This window comes from Diceros bicornis, chromosome 6 (genome assembly GCF_020826845.1).
Source record: "Diceros bicornis minor isolate mBicDic1 chromosome 6, mDicBic1.mat.cur, whole genome shotgun sequence".
NCBI classification, from domain to species: Eukaryota; Metazoa; Chordata; class Mammalia; order Perissodactyla; family Rhinocerotidae; genus Diceros; species Diceros bicornis.
The window spans coordinates 61,644,354-61,658,756 of record NC_080745.1 but is presented as its reverse complement, the minus strand read 5'-3'; the positions used below and the strand labels follow the sequence as shown (position 1 = coordinate 61,658,756).

General features: G+C 37.8%; 1 protein-coding gene and 1 long non-coding RNA gene across 4 annotated transcripts in view; one reads left to right on the top strand and one right to left on the bottom strand.

The window, feature by feature from the left end:
• Positions 1 to 14,403, top strand: part of TCTN3 (tectonic family member 3) — a 69,215-nt gene that overhangs the window by 9,159 nt on the left and 45,653 nt on the right. The gene's annotated exons all lie outside the window — the stretch shown is intronic.
• Positions 8,598 to 14,270, bottom strand: LOC131407293 (uncharacterized). 2 transcript variants are annotated; one of them, XR_009220471.1, is made up of 3 exons: positions 13,994 to 14,270; positions 9,727 to 9,911; positions 8,598 to 9,172 (listed from the first exon to the last, which is right to left on the bottom strand). It is a non-coding gene; the product is annotated as an uncharacterized LOC131407293 (long non-coding RNA). The 2 variants fall into 2 exon arrangements; XR_009220472.1 differs by having other exon boundaries at positions 8,598 to 9,911.

Below are 14,403 nucleotides of genomic sequence, written 5' to 3'. Positions count from 1 at the left end.
AGTGGCACCAGAAAAAGGCAGGCCTAAAGCACATAGCACAGCAACTTCAAGCAGAGCAGACACTCAATAAGGAGTTTGCAGAATTGAAATGAAGAGCCTGTACTACAGGTAAACATCTAACCTGATCCAGTACTCAATGAAGTCTGTGTGGTGTAGGCATTATTTTAGTTGTACATCAAGTATTTCACAACTGACTCATAACCACTCTTATCTGAGCTACAACTGCCCCTTTCTTCTGCATGAGCTGAAATGTCTACATTTTCTGTTGTAACATCCTCTTTACCTCCTTCATCCTACTACCCCCACCCGAAGGTCCTGATTCCTCTAAACATTTCAAAGGTCTGCAGAGATAATGAGTGAACTGTCACTTCATTAAAATAATAAGATTTTATTGCAACATCCAGAGGCAGGCCCCAAATCCGTGAGTTGCAGGTATGATAACTGATAATAGCTGTAACTTCTTTAATGTCAAAGACGTTCATTTCCAAAGAAAGCACTCACTATCCATAAAAGTCCAATCAATTTATAAAAGCTCCAACTATTTTTAAAATATTTTTAAATGTTTATATATTTTTTAAATGTCTAATTTAAACAGAGGTGGTAAGCAGATCAGTGGTTGCCAGAGATACATTGGGATGGGGAGAGAGTTGAATAGATGAAGCATGGGATTTTTTAGGCCAGTGAAACTATTCAGTATGATACTGTAATGGTAGATACATTACAATATGCATTTCAGAGAACTTCAGAGGACAAAGAATGAACCTTAAAGTACACAAAGTTTTTAAAAATCATTCAGGAGGTTAAAGGATCCCAGAATGGAATGTAGATTGTAGCAAAAGAATTTAACTATATTACAAATGTATAGAACAACCTCATTGAAGGGCGTAGGGGAAAGGGTGCTGACTTAATCACTTTGGAAATGAGTGACTGTTGTAAGACTAATGGCAAAGGGAACTGTACAAAAGCAAATTACTCTACTTGATAAAGCTGTTTCCCATGGGCATACTGGTTCATAATTCTGAGACCACTATATATGTATACTGGAACGGAACAATTAAGTAAATGGATGACAGTAGGATTCAGGATTCTCACTGTTGGAGTGGAAAGTTACAGATAGGCAAGGGGCAGTGGCTAGAATGATCTAATGGATTAGAGTTGGAGATATCAGTATGAACTCATGCTTTAGTTTGAGCATGACTATGAACCACGTTTAGTTTAATATACAGATGGATAAATATAGCAATATTCATAGTTGTGTGTATTTACAAGGTTTAATATATATATTCTCCTGCTCTGTCAGCTGAGAGGGCCTCTAAGCAATGATACCCAAGTAGCAATGAGTACACCTAGCCCCCAGACTTTTGTGTTTTAAAACCATTCTCCAATAAAAGGAACCAGAAATCCCTGGAGAAATGGCTGATTCTAAAACAGAGCAGGTGAGCCTGGAGCATCTTGTAGTGCCAGAAAGTAAGGAAGTGATCAAAAAACCCCACAGTGATGGGGTATATCATCAAATTGACACAGGAGCCAACTATAAGAGCTCTCAATAGCCAGAACTGGAAATAAAATAGTATTCAATTATAACCCAAAGTATAAAATAAATATCCATGAGACTATACTGATAAAAAATTATTGAATAAATAAATTAATGAGGGAGAATAGACAAATTTCCTGTACAGAAGAATTCCAAATAATTTATGTACATACTCTGTCCTCTAGGAGGTGGAATATAATTCCCTACTCCTTAAAGTGTGGGCTGCACATAGTAACTACCTTCCAAAGAGGAGAGTATGGGAAGGGAGGAAGAAAGAGTGATTTTACAGCAGGGAAACCTGACCAACATTACCTCAGCCAAGTGATTATCATCAACAGTGATAAGTCATGTTGATAGTACATACTCTTGGTATGATGTGATGAAAATGGTACTTTACCTTTGTGGTCTTCTTCCAAAAAATACATAACACTAGTATGTAGAATCATGAGAAAGAGATCAAACAAATCCCAAATGAGGGACATTCTACAAAATACCTGGGCAGTATTTCTTAAAACTGTCAAGGTCTGCAAAAACAAGGAAAGTTTGAGAAAACGTTACAGCCAAGAGAAGCCTAAGAAGACATGAAGATTAAATTAATGCAGGATCCTGGATGGGATTCTGGAGCAGAAAAAGGACATTGGGTAAAAACTAAGGAAATCTGAATAAAGTATGAACTATAATTAATAATAACATTGCAATATTGTTTCATTGATTGTAACAAATGTATGACACTAATTTAAGATGTTAATCACAGGGGAAACTGGGTGTGGAGTATATGGGAACTTTTTGTACTATTTTCACAACTTTTCTGTAAATCAAAAACTATTCTAAAATAAAAAGTTTATTTCAAAAAATATGTTGTTAAACATTGTACAGGTGTTTAAATGCAGCTGTTGTACCAAAACCCCTTGCTGAAGCACATTTTTATTAAAATCACTGCTGAATGAACATGGTTTTGCAAAAGCATTTGTTACACGTGATTTCTTGTTCAAATAGAATTCATTGTCTCTACATCCAGCAAAGCAAAGTTAACTCGGGCCATGTGCCAAGACACGGAAATAGTCTTGTTATATTGACTCAATGTGATAATGGTAGTATTCAAATCTTTCCATCCATGACACACAATATTCCCATTGGTCTAAAAGAAAAAAAACCTCTAAGTTGCTTCTCCACTGGCTCAAAAAGTTTCCACATAAGTATCTCTGGGGAGAAGTCAGAAACTCTGGGGCCAGGGGAGGGCAGGAAAGAGTGGTGACTGCTGGTTCCAGAACTTGAAAAAGATAATAATAAAGGAAGGCAAATGCCTACACTCCTCCAGAGGGCCACTGTTATATGGGACCACTGCCAGAGGACTTAAAGTAGCTCTGAAAAGGAGAAAAGTTGGAATTAAGAAAAATTTACCAATTTAACTGACCTAAGTGCCCAGGATTGTACTTGCTAAGCAATCAAGACTCCAAAGGGCATAAATCTGTCTTCTAATTCCAGACATTAGGAGTCCTAGGAGGCAGGGGAAAATTTTGAAGAACACACGGCCTCTAGATTCTTAAGCTCAAAACCTTAACAGCATGGCTCACACACCCAGTTTTTGAAGACAATAATAGCCCACAATATCAGGTCAGCCTACAGCAGGAAGCTCTCAGGTTGCCTCCACCTCTGCAGAGACCAACCAGGGTGACAAACATTGGAGACAATTCCAAAGTCAGGCACCCTGCTGTCCTTTACAATAGCCCTTTCATCCACTGGGAGCCAGCAGAGCCTGAAGAAAGAGGAGAGCAGGAAAAAATAATAGCAATTTTCAGACTTTTGAGATTACTTAGCCTAGATGGTTCTCCCAGCTCATCCTTCAAGGTCTAGTTTAAACCTTAAATCTTTAAAGTTTTCCAGCTAACCCTCCCTCCTCCAAATTCTGAGAGCATAATTCTCCTTTCTTATATATACAACCTGGAGTCTAACTCCAAATTCTTGAGTCTGACTGCAAACTCTTTTTCTCTTTTCTCCATCCACTTCCTTCCATATCCCATAGCACCTAGACCAGTGTTTTGCATATGTGCTTAATAAATAGCTGATCTTGATTGGCTATTCTGATCTCCCTCAAATTGCCATAAGAAAAATTAAATGTGAATCAGGTCTTTTTCACATCTTACCCTTCTGGCTAGCCATTCAAAATAGCCAGGAGGTCGTCATGATTATGTCCAGGCTACTTATGGTGAGATGTGTTTTGAGGTGAGAAGAAACAGGCCTTCTCCCTGTCACCAACAGGGTTGTGCATTTACCTGACCAAATTTGCCTTTCATGAGTCTGGTCACACACGAGTCCTTGGTTATCAGCCAACTGACCCCTGCATCTGGTTTTGGTGCAGGTAGATGATGGTATCCAAGCCTCTGGACAGTGACTCCTGTTCTGGTCATGCAACGTGACCCCAGCCCTGGACACTCAGCTCCAGCATTCACTCCTGCCCTGCCCTGCCCTGAGTTTGCCTACTCTCATACCTCATTCATATCTGACACTTTCCCCATCTTGAGAAAGGATGGTGTCGGGGAAGAGGGAGAATCCCCCTCCGCCCTCTCCCTTAATGTTCTTCTGGCTGGCCAAATAATTAACAAGACAGGTTAGCAGGAGAAAATAATACCAAGTTTAATAACATGTATACATGGGAGAAACCAGGAAAACTGAGTTTCTCAAAACAATAGTGGCGATTCTCATCTTAAATACCATCTTCAGCTAAAGACAAAGGAGGATGTTGGGGGTGGGGAGAGTCAGTTATGGGAGATTACCAGAAAAGCACAGTAAACAAGAGTAAGGTTATTATGCAGATTTAAGGCCTCACCTTTCACATTGATAAGTTTTTAGAGATGAGGTCATCCACCCTCTTCCCAGTACAGAGAGGGAGATACATTTACAAATGGAGATTTCTCTTACAAATGTAAATGTTTGTCTGGCAACTCTTTTCAGGGCTACCTGGAGAATGTGGCCGGGGAGAGAAAGAATTTTTGATAAGATGGGCTTGTTAGTGCCTTTCCTATTGTAACGCCTATTTTACATTATATTACAGCCATCATATGGTATTGGCTCCTTCCTGGAATAGGTCTTCTATGTTAAATTCTTTAGGCTGTTAGTGGGAGGTCAAATGTCCGTCAGAGAAAATAATCAAGATAAAGAGATATATTTCAGGGTGGCCAATTTTGATCTCCCACAATGGTATGTATTCTTACCTGAGCCCTTAGTATTTAGAAATTCAGGCAGGCACAGGACACTACCCCAAAAAATTCTAATCATTAGACCATCATGCTCACATAGAGTCCACGGTCTGATGCAAAACAGCACCTTGCTTTTTCCTATGAAGCTGCTGATCAGTCCATGCACAATCTACCCCTGGTGAGCATTATTCATGCATTCATTTACTTAACAAATATTTACTGAACATCTACCATGTGTCAGGGATTGTTCTGGGCATCAGGATTCTCCTGGTCTCTCTAGTATCCATTTTCACTTCCTTCCATTTCAGCCTATCCTGGAGGTCCCAGGCCTTAGTTAATGAGTTCCATCAGGTTTTCCTCTTACAGAGTGGCAGTGGTGGTAGGATTCAGACCCTTCAGATACCTCAGCATGATACACTTATAAGGCAAGTGTTTCTCCTGCCAATATGACCACCTCTCATACTTATAGATCTCCTGCTATTCTATCACAGGGTCTTTGTCACTTTTCCCCACCTCGCCAAAGACTTCTTTCTATCATCTTAGCCTGATGTGGGCCAGGAAAGACGTGGACCTGGAAGGTCAGAAAATGCCACCTTGCAAATATTATCACAGTTTTTTAAATGAGATAAACATGAAAGGATGGGGGGGTAGGTGGAGAAGACAAGATAGAGAAGAGAATTTCAGAGGAATTCAGCAAGAAGTTGGCTGTTCTGCAGTCTTTGCTAGTCGAAGAAAGCTCAATTTCAAATCTATTCAATTGAAATAAATACAAAATAAAATAAAATTCCTTGGAATGAATTTTAGGATTGTGTAAATAGTCTAAACATTGGGAAAATTTTTTATTTTTATTTTCTAATAACTGTGACTCCCCAGAGAGGTTGTTCCTGATCTTCTATTCTAAATTAGGCCCCCCAGTTATGTACTTGCAGATCACCCCCTATTTGTTCTTTGTGGCACTTATCCAATTTGCAAAGATTTAATTATGAGGTCATTGCTTAATGTCTTTTTCCCTCCCTAAACAAGCTCCAAGAGGGCAGGAACCATTTCTGTTTTGTTCTCCACTGAAAACATACACCCTACACAGAACCTGCACATAATAGGAGATCAGTAAATATTTGTTGAACGAAAGAATCAAAATTCTTTTGCCTAGTTCCCTCCCTTAGATCTCTCTTCAGACTTCTAGGTCCACCACTTTATCTCAGTATTGTAGAGTGGCTTAATTCAACCTCAGTAGACTCAATTAGAGGATGCCTACCCAGAAACTCCACTTATAGTAAACACATGGGATATATGTACAAAGTTGTATATTATAGCATTGTTTTTAGAGTCAAAAGCAAAACAAAGCCAGGAAATTACCTGGAATGATTGACTAAATTATATTGATGAGGGGGGCAAGAGAGCTAAAGTTTATACTTTGCACTTAACAATCATTGACCAAGGGCTGGGAGCATAAATTCTTAGGCACTTCTGGGCCCCTGCGAGCACAACCAGAGCATGTTCCAGCAACCTGAAGGCCTGCTCACAGAGAGACATAGGGGCAGGCTGTGGGGAGGGCAACTACACCAGGAGCAGGTGTGCACAGAAATAGTGAAGAGATCTGAGGGCCTGTGGATGCAGCACCGACAAATCCACTACAGGTAGTTTTGAGATTAGTATGATATCTTTGCAATTTTTTAATAAAAACCTATATATGCACATCACCCATGAGCATGATAAAAGACACAGAAGGATCCTCCTCTAGGGGAGGAAGAAAGGGTAGAAATTGATGGAGGGGTCGGAAAGGAGTTTACTGACTTTTCTTTGTACATTTTTATATTATTTCCACTAAATATTAAACATTTTAATAAAAATTTTAGGGGAAAAATTTAGCCAGAACCTTTTAATAGATGTGCCATTCCCAAGTAAAACTCCTTCTCAGCATATGAATCAGTCACACAAATCTCTCCCAATTCTGAAAATTTTCTGATCTAGTCCAAAGGATGTGACAATCCCTATTTCTTTTAAATCCATTGCTCAGCGTGTAACAGGCAATTTTCCACACTAAAAAAAAAAAAGTTTAGGTTTGCTGAATTATAATCTTTAAAAAGTTTTAAAAGCCAATTGGGAGTCTAGAATCAAATTAAAATTCACTTGCATTAAGTACTGCTACAAATAGCTCATCTGAGTTGGTGATCAGATGAAAAGATATCTTCCATGCACCACTAAGCATGCTCGTGCACAATGACAAACACAGCATAACTGACACTTCTGCCTGGAAACACACAGATTTCTTTTGACATTCATTGCAAGACACATTCTGAATTTCAAAACATTAAAAATATGTTTTTATCAAGTGTTTTAGAATCAAGGATATACAGACTATGTATAGAAAATGTCTCTAAGCCTACCCACTCAATTGTTCGCCATAATTCCTTCCAGGAAAAGTAGAAATTGCATAGAGGTCTCTGCTCTGAAGCCTATGGAATGACAAAGAGAAAGCTGCCAGTTGAGAAAGGTGTCTGTGGGAGGGAGAGCTGGGGGAGTGAAAGGATCTGCACTCTGTGTGCCATAATGCCTTGCAGACAAGACAATGTTTTTTCGGCTTCAATGATCCAAAGGATGGACAACATGGATTTTACAGAATATGCTCAAGTGCAACATACAACTAGGGGAAAGTAGAAGTAATTACCAGAAAATACTTCATTAATACTTGAATAATATATAAATGTTTACCACATATACATTTGTTACTGTGCTTTGTGTTATGAAATGGGAACAAGCCAGAAGGAAATCAATGAGGAAAATAATTCTTTCCCCCTTCTCTATCTAACTGCCCTCTAGTTCCTTCCTCTGCCTAGCTGGAAAAAGCTTTGTGAAAAAGAGACTGCAATACTCCCAAACAACAAAGAATATGCCATGATTTATTATAGCTATGCTGCAGACCCTTGTCATATTCTGCTTTTTGTCTCAGTTATTTATGTATGGAGCAGATTGGATCTTAAACTACCATGTTTAGGTGTCCAAGACATTTTGTTATTTTTATTTTCTTTATATCAACTTAAATCCATCTCAGCTTCCTCTGAGCTGGCAAGAAAGTCAATCACAATCATTACTGGAGTCCCCTTACATCCCTGGTTTACACTAGAATCTGGGAGAAGTGCATGTATCAGAAAATGGGGGGAGGACATCTAATCTCTCACCTACCTTGATCCCTTCTGATATTCTCACAACCCAACCTTGAAATGTGACGGGCTTTCTGTTCCAACGCTAAGTAGGGATGGGGGAGGACTGGTGAGGGGGCTTTGCCTCAGCTGGAAGCCCTGATGCCTAGAGTGGAGCCTCCCCTTCTGAGGTATTACTGACCAGGACACGACCACAGAACAAGCAAGGGTACCCACTACCCATGGGCCCACCAACCTCCATCCCCTTCCCAGTGCTCCAGAATTTCTGCTCTTTCCTGGCCCTCAAAGGTACCCTTTATTTCATCCCTATTACCCTATTCCTTCAGGGCACCTTGTGTAATTTCAGCAATAAGCCAAGGTAGGATTGGGAAACCACAATAATTAACATCTTAACAAAGTATCCTGCCATTTACACTGGTATTATCATTCCTTCCCACCCCAAATTTCCCTTCAGTGCTCACCCCACCCTCCATCACTACTAGACTTGGAGGTACAGAGGGAGGGGACTATTTATTACTCGTTCTGTATCTTCTAAAATGCCTAACATGGGGATTTTCAACATCTGTCCTCAAGAAATCAAATCCCCTCCCAGCAGTCCCTCCAAATTTTTATTGGTGTGTAAAAAAAATTTATTTTTGCTACAATTGAGTATAAATATTGTCACAGCAATGCCTGAGATGTGAAACAAAGCACATCAGGCAGCCGGGTGTGGAGCAGCTTTGCTGTATCTAAGAGGTAAGAGGTTAGTCTTTAAAAATAATCAAGCCAAAGACACACATTTTGGGGTGGCCAATTCTGATCCCCCACAGTCCAGCCTTTGAAATTTTAAGAAGTTTCACAGTCCAGAAGCTGAGTTGGTAGATTGTTCTATCTCATTGGACCAGTCTCTTAGTCCTGATGATACATCAGTCTAGTTAAATTCATTTCAAGAGGCAGTGATGCAGGTGAGCTCCCAAAGTTAGGCCTATATTGTGTAAGCAAGCAAGCAGGTATTTAATAAGAACCATTTTCATAAAAACAAAAAGAAAAACAAGGTTAATGGTTGGAGCAAATTATAAACCAGTTTCTGAGCCCAAGAGACAGCCAATCAAGATTTCTAGATGTCAGGGTCAAAGCATCTTTTGCAGTTTGAAATGTCTCTGATGATGTCATCGGTGTTCAGATATCTTTTTGAGTCACTTACACAGTACAGGCATGTTATCATGGTGATCTCTCTTGAGTTTATATCAAGTTGTCCAGCTTCAGTTTGTAGGGCTTCAGGAACAAGGGTGGTTTCAGTTCTCAACGATTCCAAATGAAAATGATGGAAAAAATTGAAAACATTAGTTTGGAGATTTGTAGCCAGATATTTCAGGACTCTAGAAGAATTCAGGATCCAGTACGGTTTATGGGTGGAAAACAAAAAAACCTCAAAGACAATTAACAGAACTAGAATCTAATATCCACAAGTATGTATATAATAGCTTCTACTAAAAACATAATTTTTCCCTCTAAAATCACCCTCGTTTTTACCAAAGATACCCAAATTAAGACTAATTGGTCAGTAAAATAAGTCTATTTTCAATAAACTTGGCCCAATTATTTATATAAGTATGCAAGAATAGCAATTGATCATATAGGCTCTTTTAAATCTGCTTTGCTGGAACTTTTTATAAGGAATCTCAGATTGAACTTTAAAGGCCTCTCAAGGTCAGGCCAAGCAAAGCCAAGGACTTATCATCAGACTCTGCCTGCAATACCTACAGATTTGGGTGAATTCCTCTCTTCTCTTGAGGTTCCCCAGAATATCCTGAGGTTCTTTGCACCTGCCAGGGAACTTACTTTCTTTACTCACCTGGTAAGGATGCTAGGAACACTGAAAGCAAGGTACCAGGCCAATATTTCCAAGTGGCTTTATTCCATAAAGTCCAATCTCTGTTCCTCAAAGTTGTCTGGTCATCTGAGTCTATGCATGTTGCTGTCAAATATGACATTCCAGTCAAAGCCTTGGTGTATATAACCAATGTTTCCAATTGTGTCCTGCCATAAGGAAATCAGGTTCTTATTGAACTTATGAAAGTAACTATATTGCCACGAAAATAAGAGTATTCACTCACTAAGAGTTTCTGAATTCTGGAGAGATTAGGTAGGGAGAAAAAGATAAATGCTTCAATTCTGCTTACAAAAGTATAATTTATAAAATTGCAATAAGTCCTAGTTAGCTTAAGAGAAGAAGTTTTCCTTAAATCTTAAAAAACAAAACATTAAAAAATCAGCAATATTTCAAACAAAAAGTCATAAAAATTATAATCATCCTCATCAGTTCATTCAGTCCCATGTAATCAACTCTTGGTCTTGATCTTTTGTTAATAGCTTCATGAAGTCATCAGTTTCTCTGTTAGAGTTCTGTAATTTCTTATCCAGTTCAGTTTTATGATCTGAAAGTTTATCAGAAACCCGTATGCTGGAGTAAGTGTCACAGTCCTTTCCATGAATCTCTCTGAAGATGAAATATTTTCAAAAGCATCAAAGTAAAACAGTAACTGTCTGTAAATGATAAAAGACTTAAAAAGGGCAACTGACAAAGAAACTTGGCTATTTCTGTGACATACAACACTTCAAGATAATAACTAGAATTATGACTGATAACCAGGATAGATCAGAATTTTAGAAATGTTATATGATTTTTTAAAATACATATCAATAACATTTACCCATATAATATAACCTAAGAAGGTTTATCATCACTTATTTGACGTTTTCCATGTAACTTAACATACCAAATAAGCCTAACTAGTTTAGTATCTTCCTCTTTATAGGAAGAGAGAACAAATTTCTTTGCATAGTCCCAGGGGCCTTCTGAAAATTCTCAAAGAAAAAAATTTTTTTCTCCCAGATCAAAAGAAAGACTTCACTTACTATTTGAATTTTTGGGGAAGCTTGTCAAAAATATCAAAATGTCTTAAAACACTTGGTCAAGTAGGAAACAATGCTCACTGTGAAACAATGCTTAGCTATCCATTTAACCAAAGTGAGACTCACTCAAAAGTATAGAAAACCTTTTATAATCTCTTTATCAAGAGCAGACTAAAAGTTCAATAAAATTATCCCTTTTAAGAGAGAGAAAACCAAATTCTAATATTTGCACCAGGTTACTTTTTATATTAAAACTCATTTAGTTAATTAAATTCATTTTAATCTTAGCCAATTTGACGATGTACAAAACTCTTTTCTCAGAGTTCCTTCTCCACAACCCTTCTATAACTTTCTTTTTATATCCAGAATTTATCTCATGTCTTTTTTTTCCTAGTACTTTAGGACAAATTTATCTTTCTTAACAAAACAAAACAAAATATTTCCAGTCTTTATACCTTCTTTACTGAAAATGTACATCTTACTTTCCTTGCACACAAAGATGTTTTCCTTATTAATTTTTAGTAGCTTTAATCATATATATTAATTAGAATTCTTAACTCTTATAGACCTTAATTTTTAGTGAAAATTAAGAAGTAAGCCATTATGGACTGTCTTTTACATTAGCATTCTGTGGCGTGGCAAATTTATAAATACTTTTTATAATTTCTAGAAACACACTGCTTCATAGTACAATCTTTTAATAAAACATGAGATGTTTTCTAATAGATTCAAACACGGTTTAGTTTCTGTGTAATAAGACAAAAGTAGGTAAACTTAGACATGTTTAGCAATTAATTTTTCAGTATTTTATCTTTTTTGGAATGATTTAAATATTTAATGAATTTTCCATCATTAATTTAATGAAGCAAAACTTCAAAGTTTCAAGTTACTAAAGAGATTTTAGAAGTTATTTTAAATACACATGCCATAAATATAATTATTGCTAAAGGTTGATCTGTAAACTCTTATCTCACTTACATCTAAATCATTTGCTCCCAACAATTATGTTTAGATTACTCATGAAAACTTTATGAGATATTAGACAAAATTAGCTATCATTTTAAGCTATTATTTTGCTGACAAATTTGCAACAAGGATAACATGAGCTTATTTGACTAGTAAACCCAGGCTGCATGTCTGCACCATATTCAATGTTGATAACTCTGAGGACATGCCTATTTAAATCAAACCAACAAACTTAAACAAGCTTTCATTTACCAAAGATTATTTTATATCACATTAACTTGAAAGACATTTGGGTTAGTTTCTATTACATATAGAAATAACTTATGTAAGAGCTTAGTTTAAGCCAATTAAACAGAACTCCTCTAGAAATTATACCATCAGGAGGTAAAATATCACACATATATAACATACATATAGACACACATAAACAAAGACTCCACAGCTATTGTTTAAAAGTCTGCACAAAGCATTTAATAAAGGCCCTCTTTCTAAGTGTACAATTTAACCCCAGACCAGTTTACCTTGGGAGGAAAGCTTTTATTATCTTTTTTATTAGCACCTAACATTAGACTCTAGTTTTCTTCTCATACTGTGTGGACTCAGGCAACCCTATTGACTTCCAATTAGTATGTTTAATTAACATTGTCTGAAGGGCAGATTTATATGCCATCTTACAATCAGGCAGGGAAAACTTTCCCCAGTGAGACACAATGCCTATCCTCACAATACAATCTATAATACAATCAGGCAAAAAGAGATGTAATCACTTCACATAAAGCCCATAAACGTATCAATTTTCCCACAAAATTTCATCTTAATTCCATCAACTTTTATACCTCTAATCATAGCTTCCATTAGGACTTTATTAACAGGTCTCAGTCTTAAAATATTGGATAGGGGAAGTGTTTCCAGCCAGACATAATGCCCATTTTCAAAACACACTTTAAAAAAAAGTTGATATAATCTCTTCATATAATATTAGCTCACACATTCCAACCTCTATAATCTTATCAACACTTATACTTTTATATTTTCTCAATTTAATTGTAGCATGAGTCAGGGTCTTAAGGCTAGTCATCATTTTTTTTTTGTATTTCCCTTTTAATTTGGTCTTTTCATAGGTACCAATAAAACAATTATAATGAGAGCTCTCAAAAAATGTTTTCCAATTCAGAAGTTTTTCCAATTTAAAAGTTTTTCCAATTTAAATGATCCATCATCTGGCCACACTGACGGGTAGGATCTTAACAGCACCTTAAACCAATAAGCCTTTATGGCTTAACCATGGATGTGAGAAGCATCCCCAAAACAGAGTGCAAAAGAAGCAGCCCTCACAAGATCCAGAAAGTTCATTCCCAAAAGTAACCTAAGAAAGCAAAGGCCTTCTTGCACAGGCAGTACAAGCAATGAAGGTTGAGATGACAAAGGCCCCTTATGAAAGCAACTGGGAGCCCTTACGACAAACTCTCCTGAGAGCTGATACAACCAAAGAGAGTGCATCTTGGAACCCCAGTCTATTTGACTGGCCACCGAGATGCACACTGGTATGTATATCCTCCAGATGGTGGAGACCAGAAAAGTCACAAAGTCAAGCTCTCAAGACATAACAAGACAAAAGGAAAAACCTCATCTTATATGCACATTAACAGCTTTAGCTAAGCCTTGGGTCTCTTGGAGCCAAATTAATACCTAGGAGGGAGGTGCTGCACGGTTGGAGATTGTGTGTGTTTTATAGAGTACCTGATTGCATGTACATTTCTTGATGTTGGCAAGGGACCTGTGTCATCTACCCCATTCCATGACCAACTTATCCTATCACAGGAGTGTTCTTGAGGTGGCGAGTGCCCTAATGGCTCTTAACTGCTTGACCCATACCCACCAAATCTGTGGCCTCTTTGGCTTCCAAGATGCCATTAGCAACAGTTTTCACCTCATGCACATATTCCCAGACAACAGGCTTATAGAGACGCCTGTGTCTTGCCCTATGGTTTTTCCTTTTTATGACAAATGACACAAAAGACAGAGACAAGGAAAAATAGTGACCATCTCTGGGAGGAGAAAGATCAATCAATGAGTACTGAAACCAAATTTCTGAGAGTTGCTGAGTCCAAGAAGCTAGCTTCACCAATATTTTCTCCTGCTAATCTAAATTTAGAAAAGGAAAAAAAAACTCACCACTCTCACTTCCATTGGACCCTGCAGGCAGAGTTCTGTGAGACTGACATGGTAAGAACTCTTACCTCCTCCCAGTTCTTGTCAAGGGTCCAGGATCTCTCAGCTGCAGTAGTCCAGGAGCAAGCAGCATCCAGCCAGTAAAGTTTTGTCCCATCTTCATAGCCAAAACTGAAGGGGAGGTAAGAACTATGCCTGTACCATGTAGGTCCTTCTGGCTGGTCTAAGACTTAAATTGACAGGAGAAAATCAAACAAAGTTTAATAACATGTATGCATGGGAGAAACCCAGGGAACAGTAACTCGCCAGAATGGCCGAAGCCACCACCTTAAATACCATCTTCAGCTAAAGACAAAGGAGGATGTTGGGGTTAGTGGTTTGAGACTTCAAAGGGGAGGAAGGTAATTTCCATGGAGAAGGAAATGCAAATGTTTGAAAAACAAGTGTTTGCCAGGCCATCTATAGACAAAGTGACCCA